Genomic DNA, 27,850 nt, shown 5'->3' with positions numbered 1-27,850 from the left:
ACTGTAAGTCAGACTTTAGCTAAAACTCTTGTCAAGGGGCAGTGGTCTGTTAGCACCCTCACACGCCTCTAATTCCTTCTGTGTGTTCTGTGATCACGTCAGTCATAGTGGGGTCTGACTTTTCCTATGCCCCATCTCTTCTCATGCCCCATCCTCTCATCAACAATGTTCTCTCTCATATCTGATTTCTTAAACCTTTTTCACTTTTTCATTAGTTAATTCAATGTCTGCACCGAGTCACTCAAGCTTAAATTGCCCTTATCTGAAATGCTAAGCTATGTGATCATTTGCCGGTAGAACTGTCTGGTTTCACGGTTTTTGGTTTCCAGTATCCCCGCGTGGGTTTTGGTCTTGGTCGCTGTATGATGAGCTGTCTCTGGTCAGAGACACTAGGTTATGCCACCATAAAGCCTTCGTGGTACGTAAGACATTTTCCACATAGGAAGTAATAAATATTTATTTAATGAAGAATAAACCTATTACCAATTCCTCTGAGCATCAGATTTGTCACACATAGGGAAAATTAAAGGTGTCTCATTTTAAAAGCACCCTTATTCTGGATTTCTAAATCATGTCATAAACATGTTATTGATGAACACACATCTTCCACTGGTAGTGACAGGTTTCAAGAGATCAGCCAAAAAAACTCAAGGGGGTCCCAATGTAGACAGAGAATACCATAATCGAGATCCTTGTTGCCAAGGAAATTACTATGAAGTCCAAGGAAGTATGAGTACAATAGGTCTCTGATCCTTAATCTTTCAACCTTCTCTGCTTGAGGATAGTACGTGCTTTGAAAGTAAGAAAATAAAATGTTTGTTACAACTGAGAATATGAGAAGAAAGGGAAGAAGCTGTGAAATGTAAGCTCTAACCACGCCTTACATCTATTAGGTTGATGCAAACGTAATTGCGGTTTTTGCTATTTAAAGCAATGGCAAAAACTGCAATTACTTTTGCACAATCTAATAATTTTATCATCTCTAGAAAGGTAACGCTTCTGCAGTAGAGGAGGCTTTGCAACAGCAGCCGCCTGAGCTGGATAGGCTTTATCTAGGCGATTAGGACTGAGAAACAATAGACAAGCAGAAAGTCACAGACAATCTGGAGCACTCGTGGCCATCAGTTCTGACCCGGCTGCATCTCAGTTAATCACCTAGCAACACTCGGCAAGACCCCATTTCAGCACTGTGGGAGCTGTGAATCAGTTCACCTGAAGTTGTTTCTTACCCAGCAAACAGTGCCGAGTACGGAAGTCAAGACTCTCAGGCCAGGCACGGTGGTTCACACCTGTAATCCCAACACGTTGAGAGGCCAAAGTGGGCAGACCAAGTGAGGCCAGGAGTTCGAGACCAGCCTGGCCAACATGGTGAAACCCTTTCCCTACTAAAAATGCAAAAAGTATATGGGAATGTTGGCAGGCACCTATAATTCTAGCAATTCAGGAGTCTGAGGCAGGAGGAACACTTGAACCTGGAAGGCAGAGGTTGAGCTGTGGTGGCACCATTGCCCTCCAGTCTGAGCAACACAGTAAGACTGTTACAAAAGAAAGAAAAAAAAAAAGAGATCAGGACATTCACTTGTTCAAAGGCCTCTTCTGCAGCCTCAACGGTAGATGCCCCTGTGCACTTCTAGTCGTCAGAGCACATCTGGGTTTGTTTGGAGTTTCAGACTTTCCTATGAAGGGAGGGGCTCCAGTGGTCTCTGAGACCTCTGAGTACTCGAGGAAGGGAGAGCCCAAGAGCTCACCAGCCACTGAAACACATCAACGTTATTCCAGAAAAGTTTAGATTTCCTTGTTCTTCACTGGGAAACCCATGTGCCTGTCTCAGACCAACTCTGCACTGCTCACTAAGTTAAGAAGGGCCTATCATCTTCTAGAGGGTCCAGATTCACTATGAGGCTCACAGGGCTGGGAGGGGGCTTCCTGTGACATTCGTTGGGAAACATACTGCAGGTTGTGTAAGTCCAGCCCTTTTCTGGTAATCTAGCCTCGTCTGCCAGCTGCTCTAGAGTCTCAAGGGAAGAAACCAGCATCTTTAGAGGTTCTGGATTGATTAAAACAGCCCCAACTTGGCTGGCTTGGCCTTAGAGTGCAGCTGGGGGACTGTCACCATCTGGCGCTGGCTGAGCAGAATAAATGCACCAGACCTGATCTCTACTGAAGACAAATCACCGAGGTATGTCCTCCGTGGACACCTCATAGAGCCATGTGGCTATCTATTATTCCAGATTATTTTTTTATCAGCCTGTTACTAGGGCCACTAACTAGGCTTGTTCATAGCAGTAAGAAATATCACAGTCTCCTAATGCTCTTGGACTGCAAAGTACACGAAAAACAACTCAGTCATCTCCCTCCCACCAACCCACTCTCCTCCTTCATAAGAAGAGTAGAAAAAAGCCAGGGAGACTATGGGAGTTACTGGGGAGAGAGGGAAAATGAAGACGGAAGGAGAGAGAGAAAGCATTTCACCTCTGAGGGCCTTAAAAGGTGCCAGCCTAAGTGTCTCTTCCCGAAAACCCTGCCCCTTAATTAACCTCCAATCTTACAGTCCCTTGGACCAAGTGACATGAGGACAGGTGACAGAGGTGAAGTTAAGGGTGTATAGGGCTGTCCACAGGCATTTCAGGACAGTTCAAAGCATTGTCATTATAGATACAAGGTACTTTAAAATCCCATACTGTGAGACAGCATGGAGGCCAGAGTTAATAAGTGTCCATTGGCCCGTCGCTTAAAATGTTTTCTGAGTAGAAATATCCAAAGGACCTAGCTAGCACATAGCTTCCTCTCCTCCAGGATTTTAATGTCTTCAGGACAGCGACAGAGCACACTCCCAGGGCTGTTCACTGCTTCCTGACTTCTCATCATACTGTACCAGGCAGTCATCCGGAACAGGCTACTCCTTCAAATCCTACTAGACCATCTCCCAACAGAAGCAGTTACTGGACTGGGCTGTCTGCAGTTTCCTATAGAGTTGTTTCAATTTAACCTGTCTTATGCTTCCCCACCTTTTTTTTTTTTTTTTTTTTTGAGAAGGAGTTTCACTCTTGTTACCCAGACTGGAGTGCAATGGCACGATCTCAGCTTACCGCAACCTCTGCCTCCTGGGTTCAAGCAATTCTCCTGCCTCAGCCTCCTGAGTAGCTGGGACTACAGGTGCACACCACCATGCCCAGCTAATTTTTGTATTTTTAGTAGAGACGGAGTTTCACCTTGTTGACCAGGATGGTCTTGATCTCTTGACCTCGTGATCCACCAGCCTCAGCCTCCCAAAGTGCTGGGATTATAGGCATGAGCCACCGCGGTGGCCGGTTTCCCCACCTTCTTGTGGCTCCTCATCACTAATCAGCCCCCTAGGGACCCACTTATTCTGATGCTGAATACAACTGATTGGCCATGACTTCCGTTTCCCCTTCCTATGCTACCCGGTCTTCAGGCTAGTATGATTTCCAATAGCTCTGGGAGAACATTCTCCATCCTATTTCTTGCCTAGGTGCCCAGGATTCTATCCCAGGTATCTGGAACCTTTGCTGCTACTGTATCAACTCCCCTCTGCCTGGAGCAGGATGGCTATGTAACAGAACAGATAACCCTGACTGCCTGAATGCCACCCACATGACCAGTGATGCTCAGCAAAATAGAAGCATCGAGCTGTTATTCCAATAAAGCACCTGCATCACTTCTTTTTGCAAAGAAAAATACAAATTTTAGACAGCTAATAAGTATTAAATCCATACTGATTCACAATACCAAGTTGATACTTGCAGAGATATAGAAAAGGTCTTTAAGACACAGAACCTTAAAATCAAGTTGGAAGAAGTAAGATTTACATCCACATTCCAAGAGTTCATTCAGTGCTGGTGATATGCATTAGGTGAAAACATCAGCAAAAATCGGACAGGCAGATAGAGACACAGCTACATATGCCCATACTATACAGTTAAGCAGTAAATCGTGTAAATGAAACAGTGTGCTAGACACAGTCAGAGGCATTGGTAGCAGTAGGGGTCTAAGTCTATATTGGATGAAAAAATAAAACCATTAGCTCATTTTGCTTCACTGCGTAAAGGTTGAAAGGACATGATGATGATTCAGGGCTTGGACAAAGGTCTTGGGCACATGAGCAGGTTAAACTCACACAAAGGATGGCTCAGGTAACTTCCACACTCTCACGCCTTGCTAAGTAAAAAGCACCTCCTTTCATCCAATCCAAGGATTCTCAATACAAGTAAGGAGGCAAAAATTGACACCAGGAGGAAAAAAAGTCTTACATGTTTCAATGATCTGTGGTCCTTCAAAGCTCAATGCTACCCAACAAAATCTATTTCTCAATATTTAATTTATCTTATTAAATTGAAATTTTCTCTTTAGGGGGGTGATAACAACTAATTGAAAAATATTGACTTAAGTCTTTTAAATCAAATTTTCAACAAAATTAAAAACTTTGGGCATCAAAGGATACTATCAAGGAACTGAAAAAACTAAAAAGTAGGAGAAAACATTTACAAATCATATATCTGCATGGAACCCGTACCCAGCAAATACAAAGAACGATTAAAATTCAACAGTAAAAAGACAAATAGCCCAATTAAAATAAGAGTAAAGGACTCAAACTGATATTTCTCCAAGAAAATATATAAAAGGTCAACAAGTACACAGAAAGATGCTCAACATCTTCCGTAATGAAGAAACTGAGCATAAAAACCACAATGAGATACCACTTCAAACCCACTAAGAATGGCTATCATCAAAAAAGGGAAAAATAACCAGCACCAGCAAGCACGCGGAGCCCTGGAACCCTAACAATTGCTGATGGGAGTGTCAGTGGTGCACGCCCACCGTGGAGGGCAAGGCAGTCCCTCTAAAGGGGGATGTGGAATTACCACGGAACCCAGCAAACCAGTCTCTGAGTATATGCCTGAGAGAACTGAAAGCTGTTCACACAAAAGCTTGTGCATACATGTTCATGACCACATTATTCAAAATAGCCAAACAGTGCAAACAACACAAACATCCATCAATTAATGAGATGGATAAACAAAATGTGGTGGGTCCATGCAATGGAATATTACAGTAAGTTCCGACTTCAATGAGTTCCTGGAAACTGTGACTTTCAGCAAAAGGACTTACAGCAGGTCCTTCAATAATATAATTTCATTCAGCCTCATTTCTTCTTTTTTTTTTTTTTTTTTTTTTTTTGAGACGGAGTTTCGCTCTTGTTACCCAGGCTGGAGTGCAATGGCGCGATCTCGGCTCACCGCAACCTCCGCCCCCTGGGTTCAGGCAATTCTCCTGCCTCAGCCTCCTGAGTAGCTGGGATTACAGGCACACGCCACCGTGCCCAGCTAATTTTTTGTAATTTTAAGTAGAGACGGGGTTTCACCATGTTGACCAGGTTGGTCTCGATCTGCCGACCTCGTGATCCACCCGCCTCGGCCTCCCAAAGTGCTGGGATTACAGGTTTGAGCCACCGCGCCTGGCCCATTCAGCCTCATTTCTTTACATTGATGGGAGAAAAGAAATTGGTTTCATCGTAAGTCATTGTACTTAAAGCCAGTTTCCAAGAACCTGTTGATGATATTAAGTGAGGATTTACTATATTTGGTAATAAGAAGGAAGGAGGCACAGGTACAGGTTAAAACATGGATGAGCCTTGGAAATACACTACATGAAAGAAGTCAGTCACAAAGCATTATGTATTGTGCATGATTCTGTTTACATGAAATGTCCAGAATAGGTAAAGTCACAGAAAAAGAAAGTAAATTAGGCCAGGCACCGTGGCTCATGCCTGTAATTCCAGCACTTCAGGAGGCCAAGGCAGGCAGATCACCTGAGGTTGGGAGTTTGACACCAGCCTGACCAACATGGAGAAACCCTGTCTCTATTAAAAATACAAAAAAATAAAAATAAACAAATAATAGCCGGGCATGATGGCACATGCCTGTAATCCCAGCTACTCAGAAGGCTGAGACAGGAGAATCGCTTGAACATGGGAGGCGGAGGTGGCGGTGAGCCAAGATCACACCATTGCACTCCAGCCTGGGCAACAAGAGTGAAACTCCATCTCAAAAAAAAAAAAAAAAGAAAAAGTAAACTAGTAGCCAGGGTCTGGGGAAGAGGGGAAGGAGTGACAAAATTGTGAAATTAAACAGTGGTTATGGCCGCACACCTTCTGAATATACTAAGCAACACTAAAAGATATGCTTTCAAGTGCTGAATTTTACGATATGTGAATGAAGTCTCTTAAAAAATACTAATCAGATTATTTTTTTCCAGACAAACTTGGTAAAGGCTCACAGCGTTCCTAAGATGCTGAGCAGAGGGAGGAGGTCATTGTGCCTTCTGCTCTTGCACTAGTGAAGAGAAGTCAGCCACCCTCCCCAGACGCTGCACCAGCCTAGACCTTGCAATTTTTCTGTTAAAACAAACAAAATAATCTCAAGTAAAAGCATTTGGCCTGCTAGGATGTTGCTTCTATCATCTGATTGCACAGGCTTAGAGATTAATCTATTGATCGTTCCCATCTCCTCTGTTAAGCAAGCATGACCATGGCTGATAACTGTTGAGACGATTAATCACTGAGCAGGGCTGGTGATATTAGGGATGAGTGTCTATGAAATTAGAGAAGAGACAGACTCGGATTTCTATGAGGATTGCGGAGAAAAGCATTTGTGGCTGTATATACTCTCTGCTCATCCTCAGCAAAGGCTCCGTCAGTGATGTTTCATCTTCCATTACCTTGCTTCCAGACAGGAAATGCTAAAATAAGAGAAATGCCTTGAGAAAGTGACAGGTGCTGAGAGCCCGGGGTGAATCGTTTGCTACAAACAACCTGTTTGAAGCTGAAAATTTTGCAGCATTACTCAAACTGAATTTACAGCTTCCATTCTCCAAAGATTATAGAGATTCTTCTTAACATAAGCAGTAGCCATCACCACTAAGATAGAGAACTCTCTATTTGTGACTTCAAAAGGTTCTGAAGAAGAGTCTGTGGCTCCATCTTTTGCCACTATCATTAAGGTCATTGCTTTGTTCTGCTGTAGGCTGCTATTACGTAAGTACTTCGGAAGTGTGTGCCTGCGGGGTTTGACTGGTAAAAACAAGGAGGGAGAATTGAACTGGAGCTTGTCCAAGAAGTGGTAAAGGCAGAAGATAGGGATACTGGTGAAAATCTCAGCCGTGCTGCAGGATTCATCTGTGATCGTGCAACGGGAGAGGAGGACCCCCGCAAGCAGTTCCAGCCCTGTGGAGTCCCCATTGCCTTCAGTCTGTGGCAACTGTTTCTTAGGCAGTGCATACTCAGAGCCCAGCAACCTTGACCTCCAGGCCATGTCTGCCCTCCTGTCCCCACAGCCAGTCCCCAGAAAGCCCCACAGAGTCAGCGCCTTCTCTTATCAGAGAGATTCAGGCTGAGTCCTCTCTCCAGGTCTCTCTGGTTTTAGGGCTGGGATGTTCATCCCTGCACCCTCCACCCCACACCCCTTCCCTCCTGCTGTTCCTTGACTTCCTGTCCTTTTGTTTCAGTGTCACTGGAAAGAAGAGACAGCTGGTTGCCCTCCTCAGCCTAGCAGCCCCTTTTATTCTTGAAAATGGCTCTCCCATAACTAGAATAATTCATCTTAGTCTGTCTCTTCCTCAAATTCAGTTTTCAGGTCCTAAGGCACAGTCGCTGTTTTCTACAGATACCTCCTTCTTAAAGTGCCCTTTTCACTCTATTTGTGGGCTCTCCAGTGGGACGCTTCTATTTATTGCACACTCATTATGGGAATGAGCATAAAGATCTAGAAACAGCCCTTCCATTTAAAGAGATCTACCTCCTTTGCTTCCTGGCAGACCCAGCAGACCCCCATCCCTTCCCCCTAATGAGCTGGCTCTTCCTGCTAATTTAACCTCCACCTGCTCATCCCTCCCATCTGACTCTGGCCTGGGGAGGCTGTCAGGTCCCAAAGAATAAGCCGTGGTTGTGGACATCCCAGGGGAATCGGCCGAGCTCCTGAGACAGAACAATAGTTAGTGGTGATGGCAAACTTCAAGCCTCAAATCTTACAACAGAAGGAAAGTAAAAAAAAATCAGCAAAAACTAGACATTCACATATCAAAAGTAGTTTTGTTTCATTTGAAACAGATCTACAAGAGTTATAAGGGGGTGAGGGAAAGTCTAATTTCTTTTCACTATTATTGGAATTCTGTCTCCTAGTATTATAAAGAGACTATGCCATCTACTCTAACACCCTTTGCTGCCAGCAGAACCGTCTGAGATGCTGCTGAGTTCATTTCATCGAAGATGCACTGAAGACTCCCGAGAACCATATTTCACCCATGGCCATCCTCCGGTCAAGATTTTCACTTGGAAATCTCCTCTTTCCACCTGCATCTTGTTTAGGATGCTTTTCGTCACCCATTTTTTACAAAAGCATGTCAAGAGCCACTTCAAAATTAGTCTGAAATGATGTCTTACCATATAGACTAATGATTTTTCCAGTGGGGTTCTCTTTCATTTCTGGCTCGGTGGCTTTTTTTTTTTTCCTGAAGCTTATTTAAATCCATGTAATGACATTTCCTATACAGAGAGTGGGTGCCTTTAGATACCTCCTGAACTCTTCAGCCTTCAGGAACTTCCCTTCCTTCCCCTTGTTTTCTTCATGCCCAGTAAGGGCTGCACCTGCCGTGTCCTGTCGACATCTGTTTATTTCAATGACCTGAGTATTTCAGCTTCCTCCCTTATGTCTTCTGCACAGGCCACATATGCGATCATCAGCATGACACATCCGTCACTCGCAGGAACACAGCTAGGTGGTAAGGTCTACTCGTGAGGAATGGTTAATTTGGGTTGATTTTCATGCATTCCCTTATTTCACTGAAATCAAACGCACTGGCTGGCCATAACCAGGCCAGGAATGGGGTACTTTCTTTGGACTAAAGACTGGAGGGAATGTAGCTGACTGACAGAGGGATAGTACTGGATGGTGCACATGGCAGCTGATTGACTGAGTGGACGTGCAGCCTTGCTTTGTCCCCCATGCTAGCAAGGGCGTCACAGGTTTTCCTGTCCTTGTGGCAAAACAGGGTCAATTGCCTTGTGTGCCCAATCATGATTGTGCCACCCTTATTGCAGGTTTAATCCATATGCTGAGAAATTATGTGGGGATGAAACGCACACTGGCATTAGAGAATGACTCCAGATTGTTCTCAGTGGTGGGATGGTTTACACGAATTTACATCTAAAATGCAAATCCCAGGGTTCCCCGATAGAGAGCATCCTTCTTTATCTCAAAAGCAGAGATCCCATTGTCCTTTATAATGGGAAAACAAAACAACAAAACAAAACAAAGATGTTTCCATAGGCAGATGTTCCCAAACACAAAATATAAAACACTCAGTTATGTGAACACAGGCCCCTTTATCCTCCCCAGTAGGAATTCTGAGCCTCTGCATCTTCCAGCTGTACTTGATTAACATGGCAGACTCAGCTCCCTCATCAACTGCCTGTTACCACAGGGACACAGGCGGTGCTGGGAGGGGTCACTTCCTTTTCAAATAAAACCAGGACTACTGGGGACAGATGTTAACAGTTGGCCAAGGTCGTGTGACACTTCTTGGAGAGGATTAGGCTAGGTCTGCTGAGTGGCCTTAGTTCAACATCCATTTTTCACAGCTTAGGAACAGGCTGGAGTCAGAATCAGCATTAAAGACAAAAAGTGTGTGTGCATGAATGCGTGTGTGTGTGCATGAATGCGTGTGTATGCATGTGTATGTCGTGTGCATAGCGTGTGTGTGTGTGCATGTGTGTAGCGCGTGTGCGTGTGTGTGCGTGGATCTGTGTGCATGTGTAGTGTGTGCGTGTGTGTGCATGTGTGTGTGCATGTGTGTGTGCATGTGTGTGTTGTGTGCATAGCGTGTGTGCGTGTGTGTATGCATGTGTGCGTGTGTGTGCATGTGTGCGTGTGTGTGCACGTGTGTGTCGTGTGCATAGCGTGTGTGCGTGTGCATGTGTGTAGCACGTGTGCGTGTGTGTGCGTGCATCTGTGTGCATGTGTAGTGTGTGCGTGTGTGTGTGCATGAATGCGTGTGTGTGTGCATGTGTGCGTGTGTGTGCATGTGTGCGTGTGTGTGCACGTGTGTGTCGTGTGCATAGCGTGTGTGCGTGTGCATGTGTGTAGCGCGTGTGCGTGTGTGTGCGTGCATCTGTGTGCATGTGTAGTGTGTGCGTGTGTGTGTGCGTGTGTGTGTGCATGTGTGTCGTGTGCATAGCGTGTGTGCGTGTGTGTATGCATGTGTGCGTGTGTGTGCATGTGTGCGTGTGTGTGCACGTGTGTGCCGTGTGCATAGCGTGTGTGCGTGTGCATGTGTGTAGCGCGTGTGCGTGTGTGTGCGTGCATCTGTGTGCATGTGTAGTGTGTGCGTGTGTGTGTGCATGAATGCGTGTGTGTGTGCATGTGTGCGTGTGTGTGCATGTGTGTGTTGTGTGCATAGCGTGTGTGCGTGTGCATGTGTGTAGCGCGTGTGCGTGTGTGTGCGTGCATCTGTGTGCATGTGTAGTGTGTGTGCGTGTGTGTGTGCATGTGTGTGTGTGCGCACACACGTGCATGTCAGCACTTGTGGCAGTCTTCTATGTATTTAGCAATGTACGGAGCTTTTTATGACAAGAGAAAAGAAAATCTGGTTATTAAAAATCTGGGCTTTTTAACAGAAAAGATAATAACCCACTTGTATGTATATGAATATGTAACAGGTTTCGTTCAGTATCTCCTGCCTCAGCCCCCTTCTCTTTGGTACCCCATGTGTACAACGTGGGGTCACTGCGGAATTCAGTTGAGTTGTCCTGGTTAACACAGGAAGCAGAAAAGAAGGGTGCAGTGGTACTTCCATTATCTCGGTGAATATTCAGGAGATGAAGACACCTTGTTAATTAGGCACAATTTCTTCTTCAATATGGATTTATTTCTGACTTTGAAAGATTATATGTGCAATTGTTCTTAGAAGCTGAGGGTTGCAAATACATGAGGAAGCCAACTCCAGCCTGTTCACACCTTCACTTAAGCCCTCGGCATCCCCTGGAGCCACTTTGAAAGATTATATGTGCAATTGTTCTTAGAAACTGAAGGTTGCAAATACATGAGGAAGCCAACTCCAGCCTGTTCTCACCTTCCCTCAGCCCTCAGCATCCCTGGGAGCCAGCTCTTTTCTCCTGACTCCTTTCCCTGGTAAGTCTTTCCGCCCAGTCCACTGGAGCTCTTGGGTCTTGCCCCAGCCTGTGGACAGCCAGCCACACCCAGTGGGGTGGGGCTCATGGGCTCTACGGCCACCTTAGTACACAAGACATATTTTGAGTGCGCCAAAAAGATGGGGTGGAGTCACGGGAGCCCTGGAGGTCCATCCAGAATCATCCAAAACCATCCAGAGATGTTTGATTAAGGAGAAATGTTAGCTGATTCATGGGAGACACAACAGTTAGCAGTTTGAAGTGCGGGTCTTGATCTTTCTTTTTCTATTTTAAAATGTGTCTTTACTTATCATTTTTGAAATTACAAGAGTGGCATATCTGGACATTCCAAGTGGAATAAAACAATTATTTGCTACAAAAAAAAAAGAGTTGTTTCCCTTCCTTGCCCACCTGTCCTAGCCTCCCCCAGGAATCAACAATCCCCCAGCCTGGAGCCATCCTCCACACCAGTGGGTCTGCACGTATATAGGGAGGGGTGTTTCTTTTCACCAAGATGTGATTGTATTGTACACATTAACCCACACTTTGCTTTCTTCAATTATTATGGGTATCCCTTTTGATCCGTGAATAGAGAAGAGGGTAGATACAGATCTATCAGTATCTCTATTTTCCTTTTATTTTCTTTGTAGACTCAGAGGTTTAGTTTACATAAATTGGATTATATTTTATGCTAATTTAAAGTGCAGTCTTTTTCATTTTCTTTTTTCTTGACTCTTTCTGTTTTTTTTTTTCTCTGCCCTATTACTTCCATTTCATGGAAGCCCTCTCCCTACCGTTTTCTAAGAAACTCAAGGTGCCACCTTCTAGGCATTCTTACATACTCAAGCACACACATACAACTCACACACTATTGGTTTTACAGAAATAAAAAGATATTATGCATGCATCTCTTTCTACTTAACCATACTGTGTATAAATCTTCCTAATCCATCTGCTATAACTTCTAATGCATTCTTTTCAACATCTGCATACTAACCCACGAGGTGGACGTAGCTGGAATAATTCAACCATTCAGCAATTCCACTACCGATCAACAATTAAATACTCATCAGGTTTTGCCACCTCCCACTAATATCTGTGTCCATATGTGCCTGCAAGACTCCGTGTTCCTGTCTGTGTAATGGGTTCCCGGGAGAGACATTGTTGAAGACACAGAATGGGTATTGTTAACTATAATTGCTGTTCCCGAAGGAGGCAGCACTTCATGTGTCATCAGAAATGTTCCTGCTCACACTCTCTCTGCAGCATCCCTAGCAGTGGGTTCTTTGCTCTATTTTAGCTTTTGTCAGTGGGATGTGTGTGAAATGATAGTTCCTTTTTATGTTATTTGCATTCCCCTGAGGCTGGTGAACTTGATCTTTTCATACGCTTATGAATCATTTAGATTTGCTCTTGTCTGGATTTGCTATTCAAATCTTTGCCAATTTGTTTTTGGAGTTGCTTATCTTTGTTAGTCGATTTAGAAAGCTCTGTATATACTTTAAATAGTGTCCTGGTTAAAGCTTCTGGCTTCAGAAGCCCAACTTGGTGGGAGTGGGGAGGGGTCTGCATCTCAACCCGCCTCTCGGTGGCTTTGTTGCATCAGCCATAACCTACTTCTCTTGACCTCAGTTTCTTATTTTTAGGCTGAAGATGGAAGTGTGCCCACCTCACAGGCAAGCTAAAAGACACGTTAGGTGGATAAAAATATTTACCACACAGAGCGGGCTAATTTAAGCCATCGTTTCTATTTATTTGGTTTATGATATATTTTGATATATAAAAGTTTGTAATGTTTACGTTATAAAAATGGTTTTTTTCAAAGCTTCCATTTTTACCTGACCTGGTAAGAAAAGTGTCTGGAAAGTACTCATCTCCTCTCCACCTGTGACACACCTGTCCCAGCAGGGTCATGGATTTCTTACCAGAAGTGAGATTTCCTTGTAAGACACAAATCTCCTCCAGTTCCTGCTGCCTTCAATCCCTCCCCAGAATAAGTTTCCATATTTTTCCTAGAGTTTATCAAGTTTATTGTGGATTACTATGATGAGTTAAGGGAGCCCTATGGATCAAGGGTCTTGGGAAAGAAAAAACGCCCTAAGGCAGCCTTCACAGGCAGGGCAATAACTTCCCTTCTAGGCTAGCATACAATAATAAAGTGGGATCAGGCAAAAGCAATTTAAATGCTGCTTTTTATTTTTCCAGTACTATGATATGGTCTGGCTCTGTGTCCCCACCCAAACCTCATCTTTAATTGTAATCTGAACATAATCCCCACGTGTTGGGGTGATTAGATCATGGGGACAATTTTCCCATGCTGTTCTCATGATAGTGAGTGAGTTCTCCTGAGATCTGATGATGGTTTTATTTTATTTTACTTTATTTTATTTTTTATTTTTTATTGCATTTTAGGTTTTGGGGTACATGTGCAGAACATGCAAGACAGTTGCGTAGGTACACACATGGCAGTGTGTTTTGCTTCCTTTCTCCCCTTCACCCACATTTGTCATTTTTCCCCAGGCTATCCCTCCCCAGCTCCCCCACCGCTGGCTCTCTCCTTTTCCCCCCAATAGACCCCAGTGTTTAGTACTCCCCTCCCTGTGTCCATGTGTTCTCATTTTTCATCACCCTTCTATGAGTGAGAATATGCGGTATTTCATTTTCTGTTCTTGTGTCAGTTTGCTGAGAATGATGTTCTCCAGATTCATCCACGTCCCTACAAAGGACACGATCTCATCATTTTATAAGGAACTTGCCCCTCTTTGCTCAGCACTCCTCTCTCCTGCTACCATGTGAAGAAGAATGTGTTTGCTTCTCCTTCTGCCATGATTTTGTTTCCTGATGGCTCCCCAGCCATGCAGAGCTGTACATCAATTAAATCTCTTTCGTTTTTAAATTATCCAGTCTCAAGTATTTCTCCATAGAAGCATGAAAATGAACGAATACAACCATCAATAGCTTTCCTTGGTTCAAAGTGTTGATTTGTAAATAAAATAGGTGGTTTTTGTTATTTTTTCAAATATTTAATAGAAAATTGCTTTGCACAGTGCTTTTGAATGATTGCTGTTAGCTGTTCTATTTTCCTCATGAAATACGGACTGTAAGAACCCTTGTTTTGTTGTGAAAAAATTACCTAAACATTAATATCAACTCCTTGCCTTTTGGCAATGACTTTGTCATATCATTTCTTGGCCATCTTTCTTACTGTCACTCATATTTTCATCCTTATCCATCTCTGACTAATTATTCTTCTTTGTAATTAACTCCTTTGGTAAGAAAAAGCAATGCAAATTAATAGAATTCCTTTATATTTAATTGCTTAATTACTGTTTTAACTGAGATTGCAAATCATTTTGGCAAATATACATTATTATGCATTTTGTTGCCAATGAATCAAGAGATTAAATTAATGATGTAATTGATTAACTCCAGTTAATGATGGTAATTAATATTGACTGCACCAGTTTACAGATGAATGAAAAGCCCATCTTTCCATCCTAGTTGGTTTCATCATATTCTCTTTCAGACTCAAATGGGAAGAAAAGGCTTCTAAGGAAAAGCTACTAGTTATGCATTCTAGCAGTGCTGCACCACCAATTGTTTTAGACTAAAAACATGTACCTGTAATCCACACCTCTTTTGTACCTAACTCCTCATGACTAAAGAAGACACAGTGAAACTAAAACTGGCATTTGTTGTCAAGGCCAGGGTCTGTGACACATTGTTTAATACCCTTGACACTCAGCAGAGGCTTAAAAGGTGTTTACCCAAAATGGAAGTATAGCTAGTGCTCTCTGAGCATCATACCTTGACAGTTGTTGACACTTCAGTGACATTTTGGGTCATGCCTTCTGTAGTACTGCAGATCCAAAAACCTTTAACAATCCTGCTTTGGGCAACGAACAGCTCCTGTGCACTAAGTCTGGCATTTGAAACCCTCATCCCTCTTTCGACCCAGTCTAGTTCAATTATACTAAATATTACTTCACCTGGGTTTCTGGAACCACCAGTTCTTAGGCCTTCCTACCTCTCATTCTCCAGACTTACTTAAGTGCCTGCCCAAAGAATCAGCCCTGCTCAGATCACTTCACTCTCAGTGAGACACATCAGTAGTTCTGAGAAGGAAGCCCAGAAGCTAAGCCCATCTCTTACACCTCTCCATAATCTGGTCTCAGCCTGTCTCTCTGACTATCTCTTACTCTTCCACTATTCCTCCATCTCCACTTTCTGACCAGACAGAACTGCTCCTAACTCTTGTCCAAACTTGTCTCATAGGCATTCAAGTTTTGGACAGCTCCAGCTAAGCACTACACCCCCAGGGCATATGGTGTGCAAGATACTTTCCATGCTTCTAAACCTACCTCAGAAGCTATCCCTCCTCAAGCCTTTTCTAGGACATTATTTCTTGGTTTTGAGGCCCCCTGGAGCTTCTCTGATAGATCCCATACTCCTCATGCATGTCAGCTGCTCAGACCTCAGTCCCATCATGCTGACAGATGGCAGGGCAGGCATGCTATAGGATTTGGCTAAAGAAAGCTGCCACATGCAAGTCAGGTTCCATTTCCAGGAGGAGCCAATGACAAAGACCCAGCCCCATTGCCCCAGTAGATGGAAACTGAAAAACTCTTCTCAGCTCCAGACCTCCCCTAAAGTCCATGACCGGGTGAAGTCTCTGCTGTGGCTGCTTAACATCTCAGTTCCCTCTTCTGTCCGCTTCTGCTGCCTTCCCTCCCCTACAGGTGTGAAGCCCCAACAACTTCCAAATTAACTTTCTGGACACAAATGTCCACCTCAGAGCTGCGCCCTAAGAAACCTAACCTGCAACACAAAATTATCTGGCAACCCCTCAAGGTCAAGGAACATCTCCTGGTCAATTCAGTATCCTACAGAGCAATGTTTTGCATTAAATATCAGAAGATTCTGTTCACATATGTCACATTGAGTTGCTTCATTGTATAACAAACAAGATGAACCACTTGATGAAGTAATTGCAGACTGTGCTGCCCCCTCACATTGATAAGCCAAGAAGAGTTGGGAAAGTGGCAGAAAGGTCAAGCAGCTCTAAAACATGTTTTACCACTTCCCATAGGCTAAACCTCAGATTGTTCATGATTATTACAATGTCATTATAAAGCAAGGCAGCAGCTTCAAAATATGCAAGCAGGTAGGAAGTATGCACTAAGGATGCAGCCAATGAGGGGTTGACTTTGGCAACATGGCAGAAGAGGAAACTCCTGACTATCACTCTACCCACAGACACACTGAGTTAACCCACACATGGACCAATTCCCTGTAAGAGAAATCCGGAATTCAGTTGAAAGACTCTCACATACTGGCCAGCATAATAGCTCATGCATGCAATCCCAACACTTTGGGAGTCTGAGGCAGGCAAACCCCTTGAGTTCAGGGGTTCAAGTCCAGCCTGGCCAACAGTGAAAAAGTTTTACTGCCAACCAGACAGTGAAACCCTGTCTCTACTAGAAATACAAAAATTAGCTGGGCATGATGGTATGCACCTGTAATCCCAGCTACTTGGGAGGCTGAGGCAAAAGAATTGCTCTATCATGGGAAGCAGTGGTTGTAGTGAGCTGAGAAGGCACTATTACACTCCAGCCTGCATGACAGAACAAGACTCTGTCTCAAAATAAATAAATAAAGACAAATAAATGTGAATCACTATGCTCCACGGAAACTGCATGGAAAAGTAAACAGATCATGCCACTGCACCACAGCCTGGGTGACAAAGTGATACTCCATCTAAAAAAAAAGACTCTCACACAGTGGACACCTAAAAAGATATCCACAGAGAAATGAGTAGCAAAAGCAGAGCAACATGAAAATATGTAAAAATATGAAATTTCTTGCAGAAGTAAGAATATATACAACTCAGAACACTCATAACATAATGGTGGTGTGGAAGTTAATCATATAACTAGTCTGAAGGCAAAAAAAAAAAACAAATTATAAAAAACGACTATAGCTACAATAATTTGTTAAGGAAGAAAATCTATAAAAGATACAAAACATGCCATTAATAACAAATTAGGCAAGGAGTAAAAGCATAGTTTGAAAAAGTGAGCAAAGTTAATTTATAACCAAGCTCAAACTGGCCTGTTATTAGAATGTTTTTATGTAAGGCTCACAGTAACCACAGAGAAAAACCACAAATGGTATGAAGAAAGGATTCAAAGCATACTACTATAGAAATTCACCTGACCACAGAGAAAGACAGCAAAAGACAAAGAAACAAAGGATCTGCAAATTAACAGAAAACAATTGACAATAGTCATTCCTTACCCATCAATATTATTTTGTATAAAAATAGATTAAATTCTTCAGTTAAAAGACATAGAGTGGCTGAATAATTTTTTTTAAAGACCCAACTGTATGCTTCTTACAAGAGACTCGTTTCACGTCTAAGAACACAATAGACTAAATATGAAGGGATGAAAACAATATTGCACACAAATGGAAACCAAAGGAGAGCAGGAATAGCTATGCTTATATCAGAGTAAAAAGATTTTAAGTCAAAAACCATAAAAATAAGAAGGTCATCATATAATACTAGGTCAATTTATTAAGAAGCTGTCACAGTTGTAAATATATATGCACCTAAAATCAGAGTACCTAAATAAATAAAACAGTATTAATAGACCTGAAGAGAGAAAGAAACTACAATACAATAATAACAGAAGACTTCAATACCCCAACTTCAACATTAAACAAATCATCTAGATAGAAAATCGATAAGAAACCATTAAACTGGACTATGCTTTAGACCAAATAGACCTAACTAAAATATGCAGCACATCTCATCCATCAGCACCAGAATACACATCCTTCTCAAGTGCACATGAAATATTCTCCAAGAAAGATCATATGTTAAGCCACAAAACAAGACTTAATAAGTTTAAGAAGACTGAAATCATGTCAAGAACAATTACATAAAACTAGAAATCAAAACCAGAAAGAATGTTGGAAAACTCACAAATATGTGGAAATAAAACAAATTGTTTCTGAATAACCAATGAATCAAAAAAGAAATTAAAAAATATATTGAGACAAATGAAAATGGAGGCATATCAAAATTTATGGAATGCAGTAAGGCAGTCCTGAGAGGAAACTTTATAGCAATAAATACCTAAGTCAAAAGAGAAGGAAAATCTCAAAAATCTTAACTTTCCACCTCAAAGAACTAGAAACAGAAGAACAAAATTAACTCAGACTTAGCAAAATAAAGGAAATAACAAAGATTAGAGCAGAAATAAACAAAATAGAAACTAGAAAAACAATAGCATCAACATAACTAAATGTTGAGTTTTTTTAAGATAAACAAAATTCACAGTTATGCTAATAAAGAAAAAAGAGAAAAGACTCAAATCAATAAAATCAGAAATGAAAGGGGAGACGTTACAATCAATACCACAGAAATATAAAGGATATAAGAGACTCCTGTGAACAACTACGCACCTACAAATTGTATAACCTAGAAGAAATGGATACATTCCTAGAACATGCAACTACCAAGACTCAATCGGGAAGAACCAAAAAATCTGAGCAGAACAATAGTGAGTAAGGAGACTGAATTAGTAGTAAAGTCTCCTAGCAAAGAAAAGCTCACAACCTGATTCCTACACTGCTGAATTATACCAAACATTTTTTAAAGACCTAATGCCAACCCTTCTCAAACTATTCAAATGATTGTTGAGGAGGAAATACTTTCAAACTCCTTCTTGCATTATGCTGACACCAAAGCCAGGCAAGGACACTATAAGAAAAGAAAAGTACCAGCCAATATCTATTATGAACATAGAGAGAAACATTCTCTAAAACGTACTAGCAGAGCAAATACAATTGCACATTAAAAAGTTCATTCACCATGATCAAGTGAGATTTAGCCAAGGGATGCAAGAATGGTTCAACATATGTAAATTAATAAATACAATATATCACATTAACAAAATGAAGGACAAAAACCACATGATCATTTCAATAGATGCAGAAAAAGCATTTGACAATATTTAACATCTGTTCATGATTTTAAAAACTCTCAACAAAATAGTTAAATAAGGAATATATCTAAATATAATATAGGCCATATAGGGCAACCTTATAGTTAACATTGCACTCAATGGTAAAAAGCTTAAAGCTTTCCCCCTAAGATTAGAAACTCTTGCCACCTCTATTCAACATAGTTCTGAAAATCTTAGCCAGAGTAGCTGGGCAAGAAAAATGAACAAGGCATTCTTATATGAAATAAAAAAGGGAAATTGCTTCTGTTTGCTGATAACATTATATTATTTTCTATATTATAATATAGTAAATATATAGAATATAGTTATATATACATTATATGTAATATAGAAAATCCTAAAGACTATTATCATGTTTAATAATAAGACCATTTTTATGGTATAATATAGATTATATATAATTTATATATAATTATATGAATTATATAATACATGAATAATAAATTATATATAACTGTATTGTATATAAAATTATATATAATTTTATTGTATATGAAATTAATAGTACAAAATTTTATATATTGGATATAAAATTTATAATATAAATTATATTACAATATAAATTTTATTATATAAAATATATAATATAAAAATTGTATATATAAGATTTATAATATAAATTATAATATATTATAAATTTATATACAATAAAATTATATTATCAAATATAAAATTTTGTTTTATATTTAATCTTATTAAATATGAAATTCTGAATGATATATTTTATATTTTATATAAATCTAAATTATATATAGTCTATATATTTCTATATTATATAGATTTATACATAATATATAAATATAACCTAAATTATAGTATAGAAAATCCTAAGCACTCCATCAAAAATTGTTAAAATTGATAAAGTCAGTCAACTTTCAGCTTACAAAATAAAGGTACAAAAATCAGCTTACTTACATACTAACAATAAACTATCCAAAAAAGAAACTTTAAAAATTCCCATTTACAATAACACAAGAAAATAAGAAAAATAAAATACTTAGGAGTAAATTAAACAAGGAGGTGAAATATCTGAACACTAAAAACTGTACAATATCGGTGACAGAAATTGAAGAACACATAAATAAATGGAAAAATTCAAGTTCATAGACTGGAAAAATTAATATTGTTAAAATGTTTATATTACTCAAAGCAATCTACAGATTCAATGTCACACCTATCATCAAAATTCCAATTTTGTTATTCACAGAAATAGAAAAGGCAATTCTAAAATTTGTGTGAAAGCAGAAAAGACTCTAAAGATCCAAGGCAATCCTGAGCAAAAACAAACAAACAAAAACAAAAAACAAAGCTAGAGGTATCACAACCCCTGATTTCAAAAGTGGCTATAAAGCTATTATAGTAAAAACAGCATGGTATTGACATAAAAACAGACACACTGACAAATGCAACAGGATAGAGAGCCCGGAAATACACCCAAATATTTACAGTCAGTTGATTTTCAACAAAGGTGCCAGGAAACACAATGGAGAAAAGACCGTCTCTTCAATAAATGGTGTTGGGGAAACTGGATATCCACATGCAGGAGGATGAAATTTCGTCCTTATCTCAAAACATATATAAAATCAACTCAAAGTGGATAAAAACCTTAAATTCAAGGCCTGAAAGTATAAGCTGCTATAAGGAAATATAGGGACATGCTCCATAACATTGTTCTGGGCAGTGATCTTTATGGCTAGGACTCTAAAAGCATCAGTCAACAAAAGCAAAACTAGGCAAATGGGATTGCACCCAACTAAAAACCTTCTGCACAGCAAAGGAAACAATGAACAGAGTAAAGAGATAACTCACAGACTGGGAGAAAATATTTGTAAACCATGCATCTGATAAACAATATCCAAAACATATAAAAAACTCAAATAACTCAAAACAACCTGATTAAAAAATGAACAAAGGATCTGAACAGACATTTCTCAAATGAAGAGATACAAGTGCTCAGGAAGTATATGAAAAATGCCCTACATCACTAATTATTAGAGAAAGGTAAAACAACACCTCAGTGAGCTATCACCTCACACCCGTTTGAATCGCTATTATCAGAAAGACTAATCACAACAAGGACTGTTGCTGATGTGGAGAAAAGGGAACCCTCATTGGCGAGCATGTAAATTAGTGCAGCCTTTGTGGAAAACAGTATGGAGGTGCCTCAAAAAACTGAAAATAAAATACCATAGTATCCAGCAAACCCACTTCTGGATATATATCCAAAATGTCAAAGATATATCCACGTTCCCATATTCAGTTCAGCACTCTTCACAGTAGTGAATGGCATCAACCTCAGCGTCCATTAATGAATGAATGGAGAGAGAGAATGCGGCATGTATACACACTGAAATGCTCAAAAGAAGCAAGTGTGTCATATGCAACAGCACAGATGGAACTGAAGGACATTATGCTAGATCTGATGAGCCAGAAACAGAAAGAAAACTACTGTATGATCTCACTCAGATATAGAATCTTTAAAAGTTGATCTCATAAAAAGAGAGTAGAAAGGCGGTTACCAGAGGCTGGAGGGAAGGGATGGGAAGAAGAGATGTTCAAAAGGTACAAGGTTCCCATCACACTGGGAGAAGAACTTTTCCTGATTGAGGGCACTACATTTTGACCACAGTTAATAATGTATTGTGCATTTCAAAATTACTAAAAGTATTTTCTAATGTTCTCACCACACAAAAAAGATAAGTTGGTGAAGTGATGGATGTTAATTAGCTGGATTAATTCTTTATACAATATGTAGACATATTACATCATAGTGTGCCCAAAAAATATACATTATTATTTGTCAATTAAAAATAAATTTTAAAATGAGATATAGCCCATGGATTGGCTGCTTTATGTTTATCTCCTTTACCCACTTTATATCTGACCAACTATAAATCTATAATTTTATATAAGCTATAGTTAATCTATAAACATTAATTTTTATTTCTTTCTGAGAGGCAGGGCTGCGCTGAACCTTAGTATGATCCAGGGCTAACTATGCATCAGGTAACAGTGCTGGCCAACACTTGCTGGGTTCAGACTCCTGTTACAAAATATTACGTGCATAGGATTCAAAACCAATTACTCAATTCACTTATGTTGACATCTATTTGTGGGTTCAATGGTACATGCTATAGATGGAATTGCATCGGGCAAAAACAACTTTGGGGACTCACAATTCACAGAAAACAAGAAAGTGTTTTGACATAAAGAGCAATAACTCCTCAGACCTTGGCTAGTCCGGGTGCCACAGTCTCTGTCTTTTCCAGGAAGTGTGCAGGGGCTGAACTCAGCCCCCAGCATCTTCCTCCAGTAGTGCTTCCCATGTTCTGCTATAATCCTTTACCAGGCACCATGCTGAGTATTTTCTAAGAGCCAGGAATTGTGCTGAGTGTTTTATACTTTGGCTCATTTAATTCTCAGTAAATCCCTGCAAGATTAGTATAATTATTGCTATTTTATGAATGAGAAAATTGGGACTTAGAGATTTCAAGTAATTGGCTCAAGTCTCCACTGCCCATAGGTAGAGCAGAAATGATACCTGCTTGCTCCCTGTGTGCCCAGTGGCACTGCTTCTCTTGCTTGCTGAGGTCTTCCTGTCCCCAGAACCCCACTCAGCAAGACTGCATGTCCCCATGGCAGGAGGAGTATCGCCATGGTCATTTGACCCTTTCGTGCCCAACTGGGGTTAGCCAAAGGTATCTGCTCTTTATATCTCTCTTCTTTTTCCTGGGTCATGGGCCAACCAAGCATGATCTTCTCATGGTGATGACAGAATTGCCAGGGAGCCAGCACCAGGACACAAGCATGTTTTAAGCCTTTGTCCCCATTATGTCTGTCCATGTTCCAGGACCAACAGAATATTCCAGGGATGTGCAGCATAGGGTGGGATGGAGTATACGTGGTTCTGAACACTAATGAATTCTACCGTGAGACCACCACTGTGTCCATGTGTGCTGCTAAGTATGGCTGCCATCTGCTCTGCATGTACTGTTCATTCTGCAGGTGAGTCATAGAATAAACCCTAGCCTGGCCCATTTCTGCCTCTGGAATCTTTGGTCACTGTGGAATCAATAAGCCACTTTAAATAGAATAGCATGAAAGATACACGAGTTGCAAAATAAATACTTTAATCCAAAGCATAAAGCCTTTTTACACTATTCATTGCTTTGGATTATCCATGCCTCTCCTTCCCTTTATTTACGTCAGTAGTCAAGACGTGTTCTAGCTTTGAATTATTCTGTTGCCACGTTTCAGGTCAGTTCTCATATAAGCATTTTGGCTATGGTCATCCCTGCTGGACCTAAACTAACAAATTCTAGGGGACGTATTTACAGAATCATTTTCCCTCAGCATCAAAGTCACCTATTTTTAGTAAATCTAACACATTAATGATAGATACACAATCAATATATAGTAAAGAATCAGTAGGTAAGTAGTAAGAAGAAAATGTAGTATAGATTTATTAGCATGGTTATGTTTATGATTTTAATGTTACAAATTTACCTAATGTTTATGATGCACCCAGTAAATAAGAGGATAAAATGTAACCAGGCTACCTGAGAGCCAGAGCCACAGACAGCAGTATATGGCTTCCTGCCACAGCTGCAGTGAAATACTGCTGTGTCACCTGGTAGCAACAGCCAACACCATTAAGAGAAGCAGAGCAGAGACAGGAAGCCGTGTCTTGTAGCACAGGGAGCCTGTCTGTGAGAGCCAGAGAGAGAGAAGTGAGGGCTCTGACATGACAGGTGTCAGCTAGTGAGCTGGCAGAGCATGGAAACAGGAAGTTCTCATTGTTCAAACCCGGTGGCCGCACTGGGAAGCATCAGAGAGAGCTGGATCTGAGAGAGCTGGGGCTGGCCACAGCTTTAAGTGGTCTCATTCGGCAACCTCTTGCTCAGCTTCCTGGAGAAAGAAGCCAACCATCTAGGTTGGGATTTGGCGCTGTGCAGCTTTGGGGAGCAACAGGGAGTTGCTTGCGCTTCCTCTGATGTGGAGAGAACCAAAGGGGAATTCTTGTTTCAAGAATTCCCTCAAATTCTTGACGCCAAGGTTGGCATTCTTGGCGTCACTTTCCTCTCCCTGAGAGGGCATGATTATGTTTATTAGAGTCTTTTTTTATTGGCAACGGGGACACTGCTTCCCCCTGCTCCTGCCCCATGCCTCCCTCAACCTTTAGGAACAAAGAATGTATCTTATAATAACAGCTATTGCTTTTCTGGAGTGTGATGAAGCACATGGTCTCTTAAGTCCATGGGCAGGAAGAGGGAAAGGTACATGGAGCTGACAATCAGATTTTAAAAAGCTCAGCATCACAAATCATTAGAGAAATGCAAACCAAAATCACAATGAGATGCCATCTCACAGCAGTTAGAATGGCGATTATTAAAAAGTCAAAAAACAACAGATGCTGGTAAGGTTGTGACAGAAAAGCAACACTTACACACTGTTAGTGGGAGTGTAAATTAGTTCAGCCATTGTGGAAGACAGTGTGGTGATTCCTCGAAGACCTAAAAACAGAAAATACCATTTGACCCAACAATTCCATTGCTGGGTATATACTCAAAAGAATATAAATCATTCTATCACAAAGACACATGCATGCATTTATTCACTGCAGCATTGTTCACAATAGCAAAGACAGAATCAATTTAAACGCCCATGAATGGTAGGCTGGGTAAAGAAAATGTGGTAGATAAACACCATAGAATACTATGCAGCTATAAAAAAAGAATGAGATCATGTCCTTTGCAGAAACATAGTTGGAGCTGGAGGCCATCATCCTTAGCAAACTAATGAAGGAACAGAAAACCAAACACCACATGTTCTCCTTTATAAGAGGAAGCCAAATGATGAGAACACAGGGAAACATAGAGGGGAACGACACACACCAAGAATGTTCGTTCCACCAAGACCTACTGGAGGGTGGAAGGTGGGAGGAGGGAGAAGATCAGGAAGAATAACTAATGGACACTACACTTAATGCCTGGGTCAAAAAATAATCTATACAGCAAACCCCAATGATGCAACTTTACCTACATAACAAACCTACACATATATCCCAGAACTTAAAACAGAAGTTGAAGAATAACAAGAAAAGAAAATCAACCTTGTGAATCTGAGAGTAAGCGAATTATGTCATGATTTTAACCTGCCTCTCCTTATGTGAGCTGGAACAATTGTATGTTTACTGGTGAGCTGAATTTCTGTCTTTGTGTGTTGTTCTCTTTTTATTCATTTAGTTACTTATTCTTTCAACACGTGTTTATCGAGCGCCTTGTTTCTCAACAAACATCATGTTGAGATTGCTTGCTTCCAGGTGTATCTGGAGGACAGCAGTGAACATGCCACAGGTCTACTGCAGGAGTTGGCACGCTATGGTCTGTGGGCCAAATTTGGGCCACTTTCTAATTTTGTAAATAAAGTGTTGCTGGAACATCACACACACACACACACACACACACACACAAGAGCCAAGCAGCAGGTGAGACAAAGCATGTGATTGAGGTACAGACCGAGAAGGAAAGAAACACCCATTCCACCTACCTAGAGGGCAAAGCAATATCTTCTCAGCATCTGAAGCTGGGGAGGGAATATATGCCAGCCCTTCAGCCCACGATGCTGATGAGACAGAGGTGAACAAAACCAGTAATAACTTCACTTGCCTGAAAGGTAAAAGAAGAGAAATGTCAAGGAAAGGGCAAAAACAACAGTGGTGTCCATACAACATGTACATTCACTGCAAGGTAAAAAAGCACAGGGAAGACCACTGCGTCTCATCACAAAGGCTTGAGCCTAGGCAAGAAACAAGACAGATACAGCATCCCTGGAAGAAAACCATGAGAATACTGCTTTAAAAATTAAAGTGATATCCATGTGTGTCATTTAAGATAAAAAATAAGAAACTTGCCTTGGCACTGTGGCTCATGCCTGTAATGCCAGCAATTTGAAAGGCCAAGACGGGCAGATCACTTGAGGCCAGGAGTTCAAGATCAGTCTGGCCAACATGGTGAAACCTCATCTCTACTAAAAATACAAAAATGAAATGGGCATGGTGGTGCATGCCTGTAGTCCTAGCTACTCTGGAGGCTGATATACAAGAATCCCTTGAACCTGGGAGGCAGAAATTGCAGTGAGCCGAGATCTCATCACTGCACTCTAGCCTGGGTGACAGAGTGAGACTCTGTCTCTGGAAAAAAAAAAAAAACAGAAGAAGAAACTTGGATGGGAGTAGGATAAAACATTAGAATAAGCCTGATCCCAAAATGTTTATGGATATAAATGCTGGAACATAAAATCCATTCAGTCTGTGTTTATTTCATGCCAAGGGCATGCTGGGAGAGTCTGTAGCTGACTGCAGTGGCATCCAGCACAGCGCAGGGCCATCCCTGGGGGACATTCACAGGCTCACCACGGAAGGCAGGCAGGGTACTGCAGCATTCTATCATTTCTAAACTCCAACCACAAACAGTTTCAAACAACTCTGACACAGGAAATTTCTCCCTCAGTCACAGGATAGATAAATCTAAATTTCTGAAGTGGACAGGTACAAAAGAGAGAAGATTTGATGTGGATAAATACGTGGGAAAATAGCCAGAGGGAAGCAGTCGGCCTTGATAGAGAAAGAGGTACAGGCACTTGGAAGAAAAACCAGAAATGCCTGGGCAGGTGGGGAGGGTAATGAATTGTGTGGGAGAACAGCACAGCTATGCTGCCAACGATGATGAATTCCCTCCCGCAGCAGGAAGAAAAGCATTTAGAATTAATGGGCAAAAATAGCCCCTTATTCGGTCTTGGCAAATCCATTTTAAAATCTTTTGTTCTCCTTTGAATCTCCTATTTTCAAAGGGAGCTTGAAACATTAGTAGGAAAGGCACAGTCATGGGAGATTATGTGATCCTTGGATCCAGCTAGAACCAAAGACCCCAGAGAATGGCTCAATCAGGGGAGAAGACATTGAGAAGGATGAGAACATCGCTCCTTCCAAATTGAGATGATGTAATATGGTCATGGACCCTGCTCGGGTTTGGTCAGAACCTGAGCTTTAGCTGTGTCCACACAGTGGAGTCTAGCCGTGGGGTTGGTGGTCTCCAATGTCATAAAGAATATTGAGAAATGGAGTTAACAGGTTACCAGAAAAAGACAGCCTTTACAAACATCTGAGTATGTACCGGTGACTGACTTTTCTCTGCTCTAATACACTATCTAGGCCAGTAGTTCCCAAACCTGTCTGTGCATTGGAATCACCAGGATAGCTTCAAAACACACTGAAAACTGAGTGTCCACCTGAGATTTGAATTTTACTGGCATGGGACATGGCTACGCTTTGGAATTTTCACAAGATTCCCAGGAGATTCTAATGTACCCACGAGTTTGGGAGCCATTGCTGTAGGCAAGCTTTGTTTAATGTGTGAGGCGTGGATGGTAGGATGGCACCTGAACACACCTGCAGAAGCTGTAGTGATAGCAATGGAAGTGCAGGAGTATCAGCTGCAGGAGTGACATGAAGAGCCTGCTGATGGAATGCATCCCCATGCCAGGCATCCCCTCAGACCTTAGCATAAAGGATTCCAGCACACACATTCAAGTAGGGTCATTACTACAAATCCCC

The 27,850-nt window shown here is 41.2% G+C and overlaps 1 long non-coding RNA gene across 1 annotated transcript in view; it reads right to left on the bottom strand.

The window, feature by feature from the left end:
• The window catches only part of LOC144581628 (uncharacterized), a 51,789-nt gene extending 25,883 nt beyond the window's left edge, over nt 1-25,906 (bottom strand). The window contains exons 1-2 of the long non-coding RNA XR_013532695.1: nt 25,786-25,906; nt 24,683-24,749 (exon numbers count right to left, since the gene is read on the bottom strand). This is a non-coding gene — a long non-coding RNA (uncharacterized LOC144581628). The remainder of the gene's footprint in view (nt 1-24,682; nt 24,750-25,785) is intronic.
• Nucleotides 25,907-27,850: the final 1,944 nt, after the last annotated feature.

The sequence above is a fragment of the Callithrix jacchus genome, chromosome 2, assembly GCF_049354715.1.
Source record: "Callithrix jacchus isolate 240 chromosome 2, calJac240_pri, whole genome shotgun sequence".
NCBI classification, from domain to species: domain Eukaryota; kingdom Metazoa; phylum Chordata; class Mammalia; order Primates; family Cebidae; genus Callithrix; species Callithrix jacchus.
The sequence above is the reverse complement of the archived record's forward strand: the minus strand, read 5'-3'. Positions and strand labels throughout refer to the sequence as shown.